This window comes from Coloeus monedula (assembly GCF_965178545.1).
Source record: "Coloeus monedula genome assembly, chromosome: 14".
In the NCBI taxonomy this organism is placed as follows: Eukaryota; Metazoa; Chordata; class Aves; order Passeriformes; family Corvidae; genus Coloeus; species Coloeus monedula.
Genome location: NC_138794.1, coordinates 12,713,502 through 12,720,996, shown reverse-complemented (window position 1 = coordinate 12,720,996; position 7,495 = coordinate 12,713,502). Strand labels below are relative to the sequence as shown.

The 7,495-nt window shown below is 52.0% G+C and overlaps 1 protein-coding gene across 3 annotated transcripts in view; it reads left to right on the top strand.

Moving 5' to 3' along the window:
* The first annotated feature begins 4,005 nt into the window (after window positions 1-4,005).
* Window positions 4,006-7,495, top strand: part of CTDSPL2 (CTD small phosphatase like 2) — a 31,667-nt gene continuing 28,177 nt past the window's right edge. For all 3 annotated transcript variants that reach the window (XM_082290710.1, XM_082290712.1, XM_082290711.1), the window contains exon 1: window positions 4,006-4,167. The gene's annotated coding sequence lies outside the window, so the exon portion shown is untranslated. The remainder of the gene's footprint in view (window positions 4,168-7,495) is intronic.

Genomic DNA, 7,495 nt, shown 5'->3' with positions numbered 1-7,495 from the left:
AGGTTCTAGTTATAAATCCCATTGTATCCACGTGGCAATGCATTTAAAACAAGGAGCAGGGAGCTGAGATTCGGCTGCCAAGGCTGAGGGATGAGTTCAGGCAGTGTGAGAAATGCATGCACCTCCACCCAACAGCCAGAGAAACAACTCCAGTTATTCCAGCCAGTCCTAGCTGCCCAATTTTGGAGGTTTTCAGCAAACAGGCTCTGCCAAAGCTTTCCCAAAGTCACATGGATCCCAGAAAAACAAAGAATCACTGATGAACCCATTTTAATTTCAAAATGAGGAAAACCAAACTGATGGGCAGGATCTTGCCAAAAGGTGAAACCCAGTTCTGGATGAAACAAACCCCCACATTTTTCAGCATTTTAACAGCCATGAAGAGCTTTTGATACTTGGAAGTGACAAGAAACAGACACGAGATAATGGTTTGTGGATTTTATTAAATATTATCATTTTACATTTTCATATATGCAAACACAGCAACAGTGGGAAATCCAAAGCCTGCAGGACAGAAGAGCTTGTGAGTGAGGGTTCTGCAGTAGAACATACAGAAAGTACAAAAGGTTTTCTTCTCTATAAATCTATTTACTGCCCCTGTTTACAGTTTGCAGACCAGAGAAAGCTGGATTGAACAATGCTGGTTCATGTGGTGGTTTTGGAGGTCCCGAGCTCTCAGCAGGACCCATTTCCGTGTGCACACATCTCTGAAGAAATTCTCTATCTGAAAACTTTCTCCTTTGTCCCTATTAAGAAGAATTTCCACGTGCCATAAATCTGTCAGCTGCAATCCCTGCTCCAGGAGATACACGGAGCTTTCAGTACCCTGTGACCCAAGTATGGAACTTCCAGTTGAAGTAACCTGGGACCCTTCCTTGAAGATACTGACCAAAATATTTGATAGGATCAAAAGGTCTTGCTGTGACAAACTAGAAAATGTGAGATTGGCACTTTATAAGGAGGAGCAGTGTCCTGCTGTTCCAGCTGGCTCCAGGACTGAGGAGACCAGATTTCTGTAGTTTAAATAAAACAGGAAAACAAACCCACAAAACCAACTGGGGCCATCCCTCCTTATTTGTGAGAGTGCAGTGGAATTTTCAAGCCAGCCAGAAAAAGAGTAATGGTATTTATGCCTGAATTTCTTTATGCCAATATAGAAACCATAATACTCCAATTCCTCAATCTATATGAAACCCGATGTAGCCACAGTGGGATTACTGGTATGGATAATCTACAGTTCAACTTCCCAAAACTGGGTTTGACTACTTGTGGCTGTGCATTTCCATCCCTGGAGGAATGTCTCATGCCATTCTCCAGTGCTGCACTGTGCCAGATCAAACACAAGGTTCATTCCCATGTGTTTCTGTGGGGATTGGGAGCAGATGAATCCCTGTTGCTGTCAGCTGGAGTGTCTGCAGTGAGAACAGCAAGTCTGGAGTGCTCCTGGACAGCCAGATTGGCTCCCAGACGCCGGGGATGGAGGAGCAGCACAGCCTGGGAGCTGCTTCTCTTTTAACTCTGGTCACCTATCCAACAGAATTGATTCCCTTCAGAAAGGCAAAAGAAACAGCAAACACTGAAAATGGGCAATAGTAAGATATAAACCCAAAGAAGACTCCTGCAATTACTGAGAAGTGCCAGATGCTGAAATTAATCTGAAACTGGAATAAAGCCCACCCAGCCCTGAGCTGCAGATCCTGCAAACAGCTGCCCAAGACACTGTGAACCCGGCCCACATCAGCTCTGCACAAGCAGGGAACTCACTCTGGAGCACTTCGGTTTACATGATGTATAAATACAGAGCTAAGGGCTCTGCAAGGCTCAAGGAAAAAGAGTTGAGAGGAAATCCTAAAGCATGAGGAATGGCCTTCAAGGAGCAGTCAGGATCCCACTGTGGGAATGGGCAGTGGTCTGACAACTACACATTTCCCCTTCAGTTTCTCTGTGAAGCAAACATGCTCCTCGAATGTCTCAGTGTGACTGGAGCCCAAATCCTCTGGCAGGGGGAAGCCCACTGCTGCCAACTGAGCCTTTTCTTTGGCCCAAACACACATTCCGAGCTCCGAAGGCGCCATGTGCCGGCACTGGGTTTTTACACTTCACACACGGAGCTGAAGCTGTGCTCGGGTAGAGGGACGTGCTCCGTGGGGAGCAGGGTACAGCAGGGGACTTTGGAACTTCTCCCTGCACAGCAACACCATCAGCAAGATGATTTTCCGTATTCCCTTTCCTGCCAGTCCAGCCCCCTCTCCCTAATTCAGCACCAGGAACTTGAGGAGAGCACAAGGCACTGTGAAACACAAATTTTGATATCCTGTAACACAGAAAAGGCCAGTTCTCATTGCTGTAAAGATCAGTTTGAACCCTGAGTCACACGTTTAATCTCTTCTCAAGAGTGTTTTTGCCGTGCTGATGCTCACACAAATATCTGCTTGCTTTGAATCTTGCTGGATCATCTCCTGTGGCAGCTCGTTTCATTTTAATTACATGGCTTGAGAGAGTATTTCCACCCACCATTTCCCAAAACTCCCACTTTCTAAGTATCAATGTCCTTTTGGGCTCACAGTGTGAGACATCACACAGTTATCCTGCCATACAAGTTCCTCCTAAGGGACTGCCAAACCATCTTAATGAGGCTTTCACATGCCGAAACTAACCTTTTTCACAGCTGATCATTCACAAGAAATACCTGAATGCTCTAAAGGAATATGGTTACCTGTTCTGAATGAGGACTGCACTGTTTCCACTGCCTTCCTATGACCTCTTTTCTATGGTAAAATTAGCTTTATAGTGTCTTCTGCTAAAGACAGACTAGTAGAGTCCCGTGACAGAATTCTAAAACAAATCTTGGCTTCACAGCAGCAGATGTGCTTCTCTTTAACAAGCCAATAAATATTTTAAGTGACTAGAGAGCTGGGACTTCTATAATCTGATCCATGTTCAAAAGCTAAGCAGGGAGTCAACAGGTACCAGGAAACACAACACTCGTGTAGGCTTCTTTACTGCTAAATTAGAGGATGCCAGGTACTCCTGTAAAACCCTTCCATTCTGGGCAATACCTTGAGATGTTATCCTGTCATAACACAGGTGAACCTGCGAACTGAAGATTTCTGTTTAAAAGAGTGGTGGGTAAAAGTGATCATCAAGAGAAAAATTAAGATAGCCAAGTTCAGTAGCATTGAAAAGAGAAATGTAAGCCTCCCTACATCCTCCTATACTGCAAGAGATGGCCAAGCTGCTTCATTAAGCCCTTCAAATAGTAAAGCATGCAGCATCCTCAGCATTTCACACACAAAGAGGCTGCCTAGGAAAAAAAAAAAAAAAAAAGCGGAAATAAAACTTCACACCAGAGTCCACAGGCGACTTAAAACAGCAACCGAAACCACAAGCCAGCACTGCCCTACGCTTTGGGAATGGGACGGAGAGCGAGCCAGCAGGGCCGGGCCGGTACAGCCGAGGAGAGGCCACGGGAGCGTCCGGCGGTGCCCACGGGAGCGCGGAGAGGGGGCGACCGGAGCCGCGACCGGCCCGGGACTCGGCTGCCGGTCCGTCCTCCGTCTGCGGCGAGTCCTGACCGGCGCTGCCGCCGCGCCGCTGCTCCCGGGAAGCGCCGGAAGAGCCGGGACCCGCCGGGAAGGGCCGGGACTCGCTCCCGCTCCCCCCTCACCCCCTCTCCCCCCCCGCCCCGCCCGCGCCCCCGCCCGCGCGGTCCCCTCAGAGCTCCCCTTCTCCCCTCACCTCCAGGCGCGGCGGCTCAGCCCGGCCCAGCCCGGCCCGGCGCCAGGATACCGGAGCGGCCGTGCCTCCTCCGCTGACGCAGCTCGGCCGCGGGGCCCTGGGCACCGCTGCCGGTCCCGGTCCTGGTCCCAGTCCCGATCCCGCCGACTCCGGGCGCCGCTCCCGCGCCAGGCCCCGTTCCCTCCTTCCCGGCCTGCCCCGGCCCGGCCCCCTCCCCCGGCCGGGCGCGCCTGCGCGGCGGCCCCGCTGCCATCCGGGTCCCTCGGTGCGGTGCAGCGGGTCGGTAGGCGGGAAATGGCGACTGAGCGCTGAGCGCCGAGCGCCCGGAGCGCGGACCCGCCGCCACCGCCAGCACCCTCCGCCCGTCCGCCCGCCCGCCCGCCCGCAGCGCGGCCCCGCGGCGCCGCTCCCCGGCCCCCGCTCCCGCAGGTGAGTGACGCGGCGGACCCGCGCGGGTCCCAGCCCGGGATCAGGTGGGAGCGCGGGGTGGCCGCTCCGAGTGACCGGCGGGATGTCCCCTCGGGGCCTGCCCGCGGCGGGCCCGCTGCCCGCGGACACACCGCCTCCCCCCCGCTCGCCCCCCGCGGCCGCCGCGGAGCCCCGGGCGAGCCCCGGCCGCAGCCCTGCCGGGCCGGCCCTGCCGCGGGGAGCGGCGGAGCGGTGTCACCCCGCCTGACACCCCCCGCCCGCCCCTCCAGGCCGAGGCCTGCGGCGGGTCCCGCCCGCCCGGCCCGTCCCGCGCCCCGGGGCCGGGCCGGAGCCGCAGCGCTGCGGGCGCATCGCGGGCCGTGCCCGCGCGGGTCCCGCGCAGGACGCGCCTGTTGCTGGTGTTGTTGTCGCCGCCGGGGCGGCAGCGCTGGACGCGGCTGTCACCGGCCCCGGGGGGAAGCGGGACGGGGACGGCGGGGTCGGCCGCCCCGGCGGGTGTCGGGGTCCGCGGTGCCCGGGCAGGGCTCCCGGCGGCGGCTCGAGGGATGTCAGCGCAGCGGGGCGCGGGGGACACCAACTTTGTCGCTGTCACCGGCGGGGGCGGTGGCCGCGCTCGACCCGCCGGCACCGTGCAGGACCCCCGCCGTCTAGGGCCGTTATTGGCATTCCCGGTCCCTGCTGGGAACGCGGCGGAAGGAATTAGCATACTGCATACCACATTGATTATCTGCTCGCTCGGTGTTACTGGAGAGCACTGTACAAGCCTGTTGCTCAATTTTATGGTACTTAAGAGCGCTCGAGAGGACAGGTCTGGCTGTTTCTTTGTGGCTGTTTGGGTGAGCTCTAGCCTAGGTCTGTCCAGGGTACTTCGTCTTCTGTGGTGACAGTTGTGATGCTTTTTCTGGTCCCAAGCCTGTTGTTTCTGGGAAGGATTTTCCATCGTCTTCCAGGTGCTTATGGTGCACTTTCAAAAGTAATTTCGAGTTTGTCATTATTGTCTTTGCCTTTCTTGATATGTTTCCACTGTTAGAGTAGTCCGTGAAGAGGATCTCCAAGTATAACTATTACTCTGTTGCCTTGGGCAAGTGACAACCTCTTTTGCCGTTTCTCCATGAGTAAAATGGGGATAATAATACCTTGGAGAGTTGTTACAAGAAGTAGTTAATGTTTGTAGAGGACTTAAAAGACCTAAGTGTTATTAATTAAGCCCCATGACACATTAAGGTAAGAGTTAGCGAGCCAGGTTTGCACATGGATGAACTGAGGCAGGAAGAGATTATGATTTAGCCAGAGTAACGTCCTGGATCTGTGACAATAGCAGAAAACAAGTTGTAACTACTTCATGCTGTAGGCACAAGCGAGCCGTTCCGGATAACAGATAGGATTCCAAGATTACTTGCCCCTCCCTCACCCCCCCTCCCAATTTCAGGCTTTTCTACTTTAGGAGGTTCTGCCTGTGTGACTTCCAGTTGACAGGATAGCTCCAAGGACACTTATGACTTGCCCACTTAAAAGTGTTTCAGCAGTTTTCATAACAAGATATATGTTCTAGGATGCAAGCCAAATCCCAACTTAAATTCCATGAAACATTCTCCTCTTTTCCCCTGAAAACATCGTGTGGAACTTAGTTAAGACTTGATCCTGTTCCAGTCACTGCAGCATGCACTAAAGCTGACATTCCTGTTTCATCAAAGTTCTTTATTAAAGAAAAATTCCCCTGTCAGTCTGCCCTGGAGATTGAATAGGACAGTTGGATCATTTTTCTAAGGATGTAAACATTCCACGTATGCTGGAGCTGTACGTGCATTTCATAATTGAAAGGTGACTTTCCATCCCCAGCCTTGCACCGCAAGTGTTGGTAACTCCCTTCCAGGGTGGTGATTCCCCAGCACAAGGATGTGACACTGTCAGAGGCTCAGTAGCATCAAGCAGTTAAAAAAACAGAAAAAGTTGTCTGAATTCAAAAGGAAACTGAGTCTTCACCTTCCCAAGTTTTTCCATACTGCATTGGCTTTTCTTTGATCTCTTGTAGTGCTGCGAGATTGACACCAACAGAAATCGTGTTTGCAGGAGACTTTAGGAATCACATATGCTCTTTTGACAGATTTCTATGCACATATTTCATTCCTGTGGAAGAATCTTTTCCACAGGTGTAAGTGGAAGAATAACTTGGAGCACTTGCACATTTTTGTAAAAACCATTCTGAAAGTCAGGCTGAACTGTTTTGGCAAGAACTTGCAAGAAATGCTTGAGCAAGGGGGTTGGACAAGAGAAACTCCAGAGTTCCCTTCCTACCTCAACCATTCTGGAAGCTGTAAAAGCAGGATGCATGAAGTAAGACTGGAATCTGACAGAAAATGGAAATTCCTATGTGTTTGTAGACATATGTGTGCTCTGAGAGGAGCTTTAGGCTTCTTGCCCTTTTGGGACAGTAACTTGGGGTTCCAGAGCATCATCATGATCATTTCAGGATCACAGCTGAATATGTAATTGTAGAACCCTAAAACTGCCTTTTCTGGGTTATGGGTATGCAGCTGTTCCCTGTCCAAGCCCTGCACAAGTTCTGCCCCATCCATGTGTTTCCAGCCTGGTCTCCTCAGGGAAGCCAGTTCCGATGTATGATAGGTTTTGGACTTTGGTAATGTCAGTGTAGGACTGCTAAGATTATCCCAGATTTAAAGGCTGCCCCTTCCCACACTCGCTCCCTCTGTGGCTCCATCCTTATTCCATACTTCCTCAGGAGTATTCCTCTCCACAAGTGCCTTTCTCATTCATCACTGAGAGTAGATTGGGTGTGATGATTCTTACTCCTCTTAGCCCAGAAAGTAAAGGACCAAGTCTGAATGAAATCCCTTCATTTGCTGACACCTAAATCACTGGCACCATCTCTTGTACATTTTAAATAGGAGATTGTTTTTTGTCTGTTAAATATGAAAAGTTCCTGCAGTACCCCAGCACAGGAGGGACATGGACCTGTTAAAGTGAGTCCAGAGGAGACCACCAAGGATCAGAGTGATGGAGAAGCTCTGTTGTGGGAGAAGCCTGGGAGAATTGGGATTGTTCGGCCTGGAGAAGAGAAGCTTCAGGGTGATATAACTGTGCCCTTCCAGGACCTGAAGGAGCCAACAAGAAAGATGGAAAGAGACCCTTTACAAGGGTGACAGGACAAGGGGGAGTGGCTTCCCAGTGCCAGAGGGCAGGGATAGATGGGATATTGGGAAGGAATTCCTCCCTGTAAGGGTGGGGAGGCCCTGGCACAAGTTCCCAGAGAAGCCGTGACTGCCCCTGGATCCCTGGAAGTGTCCCAGGCCAGGCTGGACAGGGCTTG